General features: G+C 41.1%; 1 pseudogene; it reads left to right on the top strand.

Moving 5' to 3' along the window:
* Positions 1–8016: 8016 nt before the first annotated feature.
* On the top strand, positions 8017–8909 carry LOC103240161 (large ribosomal subunit protein eL8 pseudogene; annotated as a pseudogene).
* The last annotated feature ends 3456 nt before the right edge of the window (positions 8910–12365 follow it).

Below are 12365 nucleotides of genomic sequence, written 5' to 3'. Positions count from 1 at the left end.
TTTCCATTTAAAACAATTTCTTTTAATCCCTTTTTCAAAGTTTATTTTATTCTCTTTTTCAAAGTAAGGGGAAATTCTAGAAATGCTTGCTGGCCTAGTCTGATTGTTTAAACTTGCTACTTTATAGCCAATCTGTTGCTTACTAATAATTTTAATTGCATTAATCACTCATTCTAAAATTGTGCTTTTTATCTTGACTTGTTCAGTTCACATGCACTCCTGATTATGAAAGAGTTTTTTTCTGATGCTCCAACTCACTGAAAAATGAGGGGAATCAGTTTTTCTTGTAAAATATGTACTAAACCATTTACTCTTTACAGAGCATTGTACTAATCAGAGGCATTATGCCTCTGTCTAGTGAATCAATCTGCTTAACATTCTTATACTTACATTTGCAAAACCCAGTCCCTGATCACATCTCTAGAAGGTTTCTAAGATTACTCCTTTATAAAGTTTCTCATTTAGGTCTTAATTTGCAAAAATTTTAATGAATGTTCATTGGTATGTTGCTTTATAACTTTTCTAATTATTTATTCTTATGATCTGTCTTCATAGCTTGACTATAAACTCTCAAGGGTTGGCACCATGTCTTCTACTATTTATATAACTAGCAACATCACTGTGATTAGTACTCATTCACCTAGAAATCTAAAATAACATATAGAGTTTTTTTTTTTTTCTTTTTTCTTTTTTTTTTTTTAGAGACAGGGTCACACTCTGTCACCCAGGCTGGAGTGCAGTGGTGTGATCTTGGCTCACTGCAACCTCCACCTCCAGGGTTCGAGCGATTCTCCTGCCTCAGCCACTTGAGTAGCTGGGATTACAGGTGCCCACCATCACGCCTGGCTAATTTTTGTATTTTTAGTAGAGGCAGGGTTTTGCCATGTTGGCAAGGCTGATCTCCAACTCCTGACCTCAAGTGATCTCCCTGCCTCGGCCTCCCAAAGTGCTGGGATTACAGGCGTGAGCCACCGCGCCCAGGCCAATGTGAGAGTTTTGACCTGCTTCATTTCCAGCCTGGTCAGGTTCACCCCTCCTTAGCCAACCTGGCGGTTCTCTGCTCCAGGGAGGTCACTATATGGATGCCAAACTTAGTGCAGACACCTGATTGGCTTAGAGAACTATGATCCAGATCTCTTGTGCTCAGGTGATCCTCTCACCTGAGCCTCTGGGGTAGCTGGGACTACAGGCAGGCACCACTGTGCCCAGCTTAAAATAATATTTCTACCGATGACATCCAGTCACAGTAAAATTCTGAAGTGTTTTCTGAATAATTGAAGAAAATGTGAACTGAGTTTCATGCTGTAGTCCAATATTTTGAATTTCAGCAATCTTGAATTATAAATGTATGTCCTCATTTTCAGATCCCAGATTATGCTCTCCCTAATCATTCCAAATGAACAAGAGTTCACTATGTGGTGTTCTGCATAAAGCAGGAACTCAGGGCTTGTGTTTGATTTTAACAAATTGGAACAAAACCCCAAACAGAAGAAAAACTTTTCAATTTGCATCCCATTAATTTGTACTTTGTGATAAAAAACAAAACAAAACAGGGAGTAGGCTGAAGTATACCTTTGTTTTAGCTATGAAAATAGGGTTTACCCTGTAAATTTTTAATGTAAAGAAGGTGAAGAAACTTAAATAATTCATTCATTCAACAGCCAGTTATTTAGCCCCTACTAAATACCATATGCTCTTCTTCTTTTTTATTTTTGAGACAGGGTTTCACTCCTGTTGCCCAGGTTGGAGTGCAGTGGCACCATCTTAGCTCACTGCAACCTCTGCCTCCCAGGCTCAAGTCATCCTCTCACCTGAGACTCCTGAGGAGCCAGGACCACAGGTGTGCACTCCCTCACCCGGCTATTTTTTTGTACTTTTAGTAGAGATGGGATCTTGCCATGTTGTCCAGGCTGGTCTCAAATTCCTGAGCTCAAGCAATCCGCCCACCTTGGCTTCCCAAAGTGCTAGTATTACAGGCGTGAGCCACCATGCCCAGCCTAAATACCACACTTTTTTCTAGACTCTTGGGATATATAGGAAAGCAGAAGGGACAAGGATTTCTGCCTTTGTGGAGTTTACATTTTAGTGAAATAGAGTGGGGCAGGAAATATAATTAAAAATTAGTAAATCTATAGGATGGTGATAATTGTTATTGAGAAAAACAAGGAAAATAGAGAATATGCGGGGTGAAGGGTGCAGAGGGTGGTTAGGTATGGATCCTCCGAAAAGACGACGTTTGAGCAAAGACCTGCAAGAGTGAGGGATGAGCCATGAGTTCCTGCAAAAGCACTGTTAAGCCCCTCCAATATCTGAATGGACTTCTCCTCTCAGACAAGGGAATTCCAAAGTTAACCTGAAAAACTAGTTCAGGCCATGGTGGGAAGTGGAAGTTGGACATGCCTCACAGCTGACCAGCATTAACATCAACACAGAGAACTTAAGACTGATAGCACAGACTCTTTTTAAGTCTAGTAGGAAACCTTTACAATCTTTTCTCTCTGAAGCCTGAAGGCTTCATCTGCATGATAAAATCTTGGTCTTCACAACCCCTTATCATAACCAGACATTCCTTTCTCTTGATTCCAGGTCTTTAGATAATAACCAACTGCCAACCACCTACGACCTGGAACTCCCCGCTACCACTGTGCCCCCCACCCCCACACCCCACATGCTTCCAGTTGTTCCTTCTTTCCGGACAGAACCAATGTCCATCTTACATGCATTGATTGATGTCTTATGTCTTCCTAAAATGTATAAAACCAAGTTGTAGCCTGACCAACTTGGGCACATGTTCTCGGAACCTCCTGAGAGTTGTGTCACAGACCATTGGTTACTCACATTTGGCTCAGAATAAATCTTTTCAAATATTTTACAGAGTTTAACTCTTTTCATCAATAGCAGCGAGGTGTGTAGTTTCCAGGCATAGGCCCAGCAAGGGGCCCAGTGACTGGAGTGGACTGGGTGAAGAGAGATTTGGAAAATGAGGTCAGGTCAGGCAGGACTGTGATTCTCCACATGGCTGCACGTAGGAAACACCTGTGGAGCTTTTAAAGGACTCTAGCCCAGGCCCTGACTCACAGTCTCTGGCATTAAAGGTTTCCCCAATGATCTACGAAGTACTTTAGGCTGCGGTAAGGACTTCAGCTTTGCTTTTTTTTTTTTTTTAGAGACAGGGTCTTGCTGTGTCACTCAGGCTGGAGGGCAGTGGCGTGAACATAGCTCACTATGACCTTGTTCCCCTTGGGCTCAAGCAATCCTCCTGCCCTTGCCTCCCAGAATGCTGGGATTACAGGCATGAGCCACTGCACTCTGCCTGATTTTGCCTTTTATTTAGAGCTAGATGGAGGCCATTGGATGGTTTTGAGCAGATACATGTTCTATCTTTTAAAAATAATCACTTTGACCAGGCATGGTGGCTCACACCTGTAATCTCAGCACTTTGGGAGGCTCAGGCGGGTGGATCACTTGAGGCCAGGAGTTTGGGACCAGTCTGGCCAACATAGCGAAACCCCATCTCTACTAAAAATACAAAAAATTAGCTGGGCATAGTAGCACACACCTGTAATCCCAGCTATTCTGGAGGTAGAGGCATGAGAATTGCTTGAACCCAGGAGGCAGAGGTTGCAGTGAGCCGAGATTGCACCACTGCACTCCAGCCTGGGAGACAGAACGAGACTCTGTCTCAAAAAAAAAAAAAAAAAAAATCACCCCGGTCCTTGTGTTGAGGGGCAAGAGTAGAAGCAGGGAACCCATTGCCTTAAAATAAAGCTATCTGTGTGCAGTCTTACAAAGAACTAACATTAATTCAAGTGACTTATCAGAATATAAGACATCCTATAAGTCCTGCTATCAATTATTGCTTAGTACTTATAAAGTGTATTTCAAGTTCCTTCATGCATAGTACAATTGGATTATTTGAGAAGTGTTCTGGAATTAAGCTTTTCACTAACTGGACTTACTTTTTCTGCAGTAGTTGGGGTTGGTGAGGTTTTGGGGAACAAAGGGGGAAAGGCCCTTTTCCTGATGTTGTGGCAGTGCCACATCCCTCTCCCTTATTACTCACGTCTCAGGGGGCTGGGAGATGGGCAGGACTAGAGAAAAATGAGCTGGTGACAGATGATGGGGCCGCAGAGGAGCCATGTCTGCTTGCTGCTGTTGCCTGGAGGAGTGCAGAGTCTAGAAAGGGGCAGGAGGCCCATAGTCTCTGTGCACTTGTAACTCTGTTCTCTGCTATTTTGCATTGAGGTGAATGGAAAGGCAGAGGGAACCATGATAACATCTATTCTACTAAGCAGATTGTGGTGTGGGGACTGAGTGACACAAGGACCATTTTACTGGGATATTTGCGCCTCAGATTTGTCATCTGGAGACAATAAACCACTTTGTAAAGTGATTTGAGCATTTAGAAGATAGTCCGCATATGGTAGTTTGAATAGTACTAGGCCCATAGTAAAGGCTTAACAATATTTACTGTTATCATGCTATTTCTTTATTGTTTATGTGTTTAAAAATTTAACTAACAAATCATAAGCATAATTTAATTCTTTGCTTAACATAATTTTATGATTGAATTTAAACATTTAACGTTTTTAGGAATGCATCAAAGCTCCAAATACTATATACTGAGAAACGATTTAGTGAAGCTTTGCCATATCGAGATTAATGCTTAAGACCTCCTTATAAATAACATGCCTCATGAATAGGTGCTCAGGGCTTTTATTTATGAATCCATTTGAGCAAATGTGTAGTACTAACCTGCCTTTTCCTGAGTTTCTCTCTACAGGGAATAGTGATATGTGGCAGTTTAAGCATGCACAATGTCTTTATTTTTAACACATACAAAAAATAAAACTAGGCACAGTACCACATTGAAAACAAGTTCAGTAACAAGCTGATTGAGAGTGGCCCTGTGTTTTGTCTGCTGGCTAGGAAGTTAATATATACATCAACAGTTTGGATTCAAAGAAATGCCTTACAACAACTTTTAAAAAGCAGAATTCATTGACCATTTGAAAAAGTCACAATTTTCTAATATTTTCTTTAAAAAAAAAAAAAGAAAACAAAGTTTGCTTGTTATATTCCTTTGTAACTTTATGTGTAGGGAAAGCTTATTATTTCTACTATTTAATATTTCTGGGAGCATTTCTAGCTTGGGCATAAATGTACACAGTTCAGGGCCTTCTCCAGCTTCATCTATTTGTTTTTAAAACAGTGCTTATTGTTTCCCTATTATAAAAGTAATACATACTCAATGTAGAAAAATATAAAGAAGCAAACAAAACTCACCGATTATCCTTTCACCTGTTGACTCATGTCAGTATTTTGTGTTTTGCTTTGAGGCTTTTTTCAGTATACACTTTTTATGGTTACAAAGTTGAAGTTAAACAACATCTAAATTTTTTTTGTTTTTGTTCTTGTTTTTGAGATGGAGTCTTGCTCTGTCACCCAGGCTGGAGTGCAGTGGCTCCATCTCGGCTCACTGCAACTTCTGCCTCTCAAGGTCAAGTGATTCTCCTGCCTGAGCCTCCCAAGTAGCTGGGATTACAGACGCCTACCACAACTCTTGGCTAATTTTTTTATTTTTTAGTAGAAACGGGGTTTTGCCATGTTGCCTGGACTGGGCTTGAACTCCTGACCTCAGGTGATCCACCTCCTCAGCCTCCCAAAGTGCTGGGATTACTGGTGTGAGCTACCGCACCCAGCCAATATCTAAATTTTTTAAGTCTTTTTTTTTTCCCCTTAATATTATAAGTATTTTCTCATGCTGCTAATAATTCTTCATTTTTAAGAGCTGCTAAATATGCCAATGTATGTTGGAATCATAGCTTACTCAATGAGTTTTCTATTGTAATAACTGAGTCTACAGGTTTTGCTATTATAGATAATGCAGTGATAAACGTTTTTGTGCATAAACCTTCTGTCAGATTATTCCCTCCAGACTGGTTTCTGGAAGATGAATTAAGGAGTCAAAGCGTCTGAAACCTTTTAGGGGTTGTGATACATATTGGTAAAGTTCTCTCCAAAAAGGTTGAACCAGTTCGTGCCAGTGCTTCAAAAGATGATGGACTCTCTGGCTTTAATTTTTTTTTTTTTTTTTTTTTTTTTTTGAGACGGAGTCTCGCTCTGTCGCCCAGGCTGGAGTGCAGTGGCCGGATCTCAGCTCACTGCAAGCTCCGCCTCCCAGGTTCACGCCATTCTCCTGCCTCAGCCTCCGGAGTAGCTGGGACTACAGGTGCCTGCCACCTCGCCCGGCTAGTTTATTGTATTTTTAGTAGAGACGGGGTTTTACCATGTTAGCCAGGATGGTCTCGATCTCCTGACCTTGTGATCCGCTCGTCTCGGCCTCCCAAAGTGCTGGTATTACAGGCTTGAGCCACCGCGCCCAGCCCTCTGGCTTTAATTTTGAAGGGATATAAAATGCTTTTGTCATCCTGTTGGAAGAAGCAAAGTAGAATAATATCAAGTATTACTAGTAACCTAGAAAAATTAAATTACTGTGAAAAGAAAATAGTTGTCTTAGATCTACAGAAACAACTTGTATAGAGATGTGCAGTATATCAATAATATTTGAAAATAGTTTTTCATGTTCTGAGCATATACTGCATATGGAGGTCCATTGATACCGACTGGAATTTCTTCTAACTCTCAAATCTTAAGACCATGACATTAATAACAATTAAATAACAGTGTGTAATTAAGTTTGAAAAACTTGATTGGAACTACTTACTTGATAAAAAGATACTTTTTTTTGGTAGTGTATACCTCGTTTTTAAAAAAGAATACATTATTTTAAAGAAACACTAAAATAATTTATAGAATATATTTGTGGTGCCTTTCTTTCCCTGAAAATAAAGGTAAAATTTAGTTGTTTTGAACTTCACAGTGTGTATTCTTTAGAGCAGTGGTTCTCAACGTGCATTCTCAGACCGGCAGTAGATGCATCACCTGAGAACTTGCTAGAAATGCAAATTCTCAGGCCCCATGACCTCATGAATCAGAAACTCCAGGAAGGTGCCAGCAATCCATGTTTTAACAAGTCCTCCAGGTGCTTCTGATGCATACCTGAGTTTGAAAACCATTGCTTTAAGATTTACAAGCAGGTCAGTTTGTCCACCTACCCCAGCCACTTTCACCTGAAGCCATTGGCAACCAGGTTGAGGCACAGAAGGGGTTTTTCTGCCTTACGAGCCTTCCTTAAGCACACATTTGGAGAAGTTACTCAGTGTACCTAGTACATGGCCATATGTGACATAGAGGGTATGTAAGTATCACACAAGTTTCAGAACCATCTCCCTCTTTCACACCTTATGTGGTGGAAGGATTCCTTGTTGCTTCCAGATTTTGCAGAGTCAGCAGGGGCAATAAGTGGAAATGCAAAAAAAGCTGAGGAGGAGGTAGATTACTTTGTAGAGGATGGGCTTAGTCCTACCTCTGGATGATATTGGAGACCACTCCCCTGTAAGGAAAGGCTGAGTTAAATGTACAAGACTCCAGCCTCCAGGCACAATTGTGAAGTATTTGAGGGTTGTCTTTGGTGCCCTCTAACTTTCTTTCTTTACCCCCAGGGGTACCATGACTGTTGGTAGTAACTAACATTTCCTGTGAGACTACCCCATACCCTGTTGAAGAGCTCAATGGAGATGACATCATTTAATCCTCCAACAAACCAGGAGAATGTAGCTTCTTAAAAACATAGACAGGTAAAATCACCTGCCCAGTATCACAGAGATATGAGTCAGTGGCTGAATAGAAACCAGACGGTGAGATCCCAAAGCATGTGTATGTAGCAGGTACATCTTTCATTTCTATGTGACAGTGCCCCAGATTCCAAAACAGTGCTCTCCTGTTCCTTGCAGCACCTCTGAGGTTGTCATCCTAGAGGCTGTGGGCATTAGGAGGGTGTGGGGATGATGGACATGGGGAAATCACACCAAGGGGAGAGTGGCAACAATTCAACTTAACCAATCTCAGGGTTGATTGTATTTAAAAAATAAAAGCTTAAAGAGGTAGTTTTCTTTTTTTCTCCTCCCGCCGCCCAAGATGCCGAAAGGAAAGAAGGCCAAGGGAAAGAAGGTGGCTCCGGCTCCTGCTGTCGTGAAAAAGCAGGAGGCCAAGAAAGTGGTGAATCCCCTGTTTGAGAAGAGACCTAAGAATTTTGGCATTGGCCAGGACATCCAGCCCAAAACAGACCTCACCCGCTTTGTGAAATGGCCTCGCTATATCAGGTTGCAGCGGCAGAGAGCCATCCTCTATAAGCGGCTGAAAGTGCCTCCTGCTATTAACCAGTTCACCCAGGCCCTGGACCGCCAAACAGCTACTCAGCTGCTTAAGCTGGCCCACAAGTACAGACCAGAGACAAAGCAAGAGAAGAAGCAGAGGCTGTTGGCCCGGGCCGAGAAGAAAGCTGCTGGCAAAGGGGACGTCCCCACTAAGAGACCACCTGTCCTTCGAGCAGGAGTTAACACCATCACCACCTTGGTGGAGAACAAGAAGGCTCAGCTGGTGGTGATTGCACATGACGTGGATCCCATAGAGCTGGTTGTCTTCTTGCCTGCCCTGTGTCGTAAAATGGGGGTCCCTTACTGCATTATCAAGAGGAAGGCCAGACTGGGCCGTCTAGTCCACAGGAAGACCTGCACGACTGTCCCCTTCACACAGGTGAACTCGGAAGACAAAGGCGCTTTGGCTAAGCTGGTGGAAGCTATCAGGACCAATTACAACGACAGATACGATGAGATCCGCCGTCACTGGGGTGGCAACGTCCTGGGTCCCAAGTCTGTGGCTCGTATCGCTAAGCTCGAAAAGGCAAAGGCTAAAGAACTTGCCACTAAGCTGGGTTAAATGTACACTGTTGAGTTTTCTGTACATAAAAATAATTAAAATACAAATTTTCCTTGAAAAAAAAAAAAGAGGTAGTTTTTTAGATGCTAATTTAGGGTAGCTTTTCTAGCAGTATAGCGGCTAGATGAATAAATAAGGTATGTTGGACTAAGAGGAACTTCCCAGTAATTTTTTAGGTCGTACTCTTCAGGCACCTGCCCATGAGTTGGGATAGATTGTTTATAATCTTGTGTGTGTGTGTGTGTGTGTGTGTGTGTGTGTGTGTGTAAAGAGATCATTCTGTGGTAGATATAAATTTAACTAGACTGAAAATTAGATCTAATTTTTTATTAGATGTGACCTCCTCTTAGTCCTGAAAAACATCCTCAAAATTAAAAAAGCTCTTATTGAGCACCTAATATGTGCTCGTGATAGGCACTGTGGATACGAAGATTGACTTCAAGAAACTCACCATTTAGTGGGGGTTCTAGAGACAGAACTCTCTATAACATTGTTGGGACCGTGATGGAAATACTCACAGGGAATTATGAGAAAGACAGGAGAGGCACCCAGCCTACCTTGGGGGAAAGTCTGGGATGGGTTCCTGGTGGTAGAAGTCCACCTATTGGTTTAGTCTTGAAGAATGGATACAGGTCAGAGGGGAAAGGTTGTCAAGAGGCACTCAGGCCAGGTATGTGGTGGACAAAGCATTTTGGTGTTGCTGCAGCACAAAGCCGGTGGGGATGCAGAGTGGTGAGAAACTTCACCAGAGAGGTATGATGCTTTTAAATCCTACGTCTAAGAGCATTGGTTTTCTGCTTTGGGCCATAGGAGTCTACTAAATGCTCTAAAAAGAGAAGATATATAGGTCAATTTGCATTTTAGTTATATGCTCTGGTAACGGAGTGTAAGTTCGAGGAAACTGAATGGGAGGGAAGGATGTCACAGTTAATCATTGGTGGTTAGAGCCTACTGTTAACACACATACAAGATTGTCATAACTTGTGTCCTGAAATCTTGAACTATTCACCTCATTGATTTTAGTGATTTTTATTATACTTTAAAAATGTTTTTAAAAAACTGAAGTAGTACACACACATAGTAATAAGCCAGAGTCCCCTACAGTCCTACTCAACTCTATATTGTCCCTAAAAGTCACCACTTCTCCTTGTTTCTTCTTGTAGTACTTTTTTTTTTTTTTTTTTTTTAAGACTGAATTTCACTCTTGTTGCCTGGGCCGGAGTGCCATGGAGTGATCTCGGCTCACTGCAACTTCTGCGTCCTGGGTTCAAGTGGTTCTCCTGCCTCAGCCTCCTGAATAGCTGAGATTACAGGCGTGCACCACCTTGCCTGGCTAATTTTTGTATTTTTAGTAGAGACGGGGTTTCACCATGTTGGCCAGGCTGATCTCCAACTCCTGACCTCAGGTGATCCACCCACCTCGGCCTCCCAAAGTGGTGGGATTAGAGGCACGAGCCACTGTGCCTGGCCCTTCTTGTAGTTTCTTCTATGCCATCAAATGACATTCTCTGTCCCTACTTTGTGATTTATTAGTAATAGGTATTATCAATTGACTTCCTGTCATATCATATGAAGATACAACTTCCTCCCTCCCATCCTCCCACATTTTCAATGTATTTGTGTTCCTTTTCCAGTTCCTCTATCCATTTGCATGGATCATAACCTGAAATCCATGGCTTCTACTTTCTACACTCACTCAGCATTAAGCAAGAAATGCAGGCCAACCCTAGCGAGAGAGCAGAGGGGAGCTGGTGAACGGTGTCACCCAGGGAGCCTCCCGCACTACAACCCCTCAAACATACTAACTGGAGGAACGTTTAATTTGTTGAATAAATATTAAATCACTCTTTCTAGTTAGCCACTTGTGAATTTTTTTTAAAATTAAGGAAATAAAATCTTCATGAAAGGTTTAAATAATTAAAAAAAAATTGATCCCCTAAGCTGTCCCAGTCAGCTTATATTTTGACCCAGCAGTTAAGAATGCTTTTTTGTGATGTATTATGGCCCTAGGTGGGTGGGAAGATTTTGGTTTTTGTCTGAAGATAATAAGAGCTGCTTCCCCCAAGAGTGATGACAACTAATGCTCCTTCAGTGTGTGACAAATTCATGTGACTCAATCATAGCTTTAGGATTTGTTGCGGAAAGACAGTAAATTGCTGTTGAATTCATATTTGTTCTGACTGTTGCCCTAAAATATGATCTGATAATCAGTGAATAATGCTTTTAATCACACATATCTTCCTTTAATTATTTCTCACCTCATTCTTTTAATTTCTAATTTAATTTCTTTATGGTCAGAGAATATAGAATATACTTGTATGATTTGAATCCTTAAAAATTTTTTGAGATTTGCCTTATGGCTTAGATTATAATCTAACTTGTTAAGTGTTCCACGTGCACTTCAAAAGAATGTCTATTTTGTTGTTGTTGGGGGAGAATGTTCTATAAATGTTAATTAGCTCATATTCCCAGTATATTTATATATTATAAATATATGTGATAGTTTTGTTGGAGTCTTCTATATTCTTACTGACTTTCTATTTATTTATTCTGTTAATTATTGAGAGGGATTGTTAAATTATTCAATTATAATGATAGATTTTTATATTTCTCCTTACAGTTCTGTCATGTTTTGCTTCATATATTTTGAAGCCTTGTTTTAGATGCATAAACATTTAGGATTGTTATGTTTTTCTGATGAATTGACAACTTTATCATATAAAATGACTTTTTTTTTTGACATGGAGTCTTGCTCAGCCACCCAGGCCGGAATGCAGTGGCATGATCTTGGCTCACTGCAACCACTGTCTCCCAGGTTCAAGTGATTCTTCCATCTCAGCCTCCTGAGTAGCTGGGATTACAGGCATCCGCCATCATACCTGGCTAATTTTTTGTATTTTAGTAGAGATGGCGTCTCACCATGTTGGCCAGGCTGGTCTTGAACTCCTGACCTCAGGTGATGTGCCCACTTTGGCCTCCCAAAGTGCTAGGATTAAAGGTAAAACGACTTTCTTTATTCCTGGTAAAATTCTTTGCCCTAGGCCAGGTGTGGTGGCTCACACCTGTAATCCCAGCACTTTGGGAGGCCAAGGCAGATCACTTGAGGTCAAGAGTTTGAAGCCAGTCTGGTCAACATAGTGAAACCCCGTCTTTACTAAAAATACAAAAATTAGCCAAGTGTGGTGGCACATGCCTGTAGTCCCAGCTACTTGGGAGGCTGAGGCAGGAGAATCACTTGAACCCAGGAGGCGGAGGTTGCCGTGAGCTGAGATTGCACCACTGTAATCCAGCCTGGGTGACAGTGAGACTGTCTCAGAAAAAAAAAAAAAAAAAAAAAAAAAAAAATTTTACTCTAAAATCTTTTTGGTTAGGTATTAATATAGCATCTCCAGCTTTCTTTCTTTTATTAAAATCTGTATATATCTATATATATGCAGTTTAAAAATACATATAGATATATAATGTACATATGTAAAAGAGATTGTGATCCAGCTGGTTTTATAAGAAATGCAAATTTCTTTTAA

This window comes from Chlorocebus sabaeus, chromosome 13 (assembly GCF_047675955.1).
Source record: "Chlorocebus sabaeus isolate Y175 chromosome 13, mChlSab1.0.hap1, whole genome shotgun sequence".
NCBI lineage: Eukaryota > Metazoa > Chordata > Mammalia > Primates > Cercopithecidae > Chlorocebus > Chlorocebus sabaeus.
The sequence above is the reverse complement of the archived record's forward strand: the minus strand, read 5'-3'. Positions and strand labels throughout refer to the sequence as shown.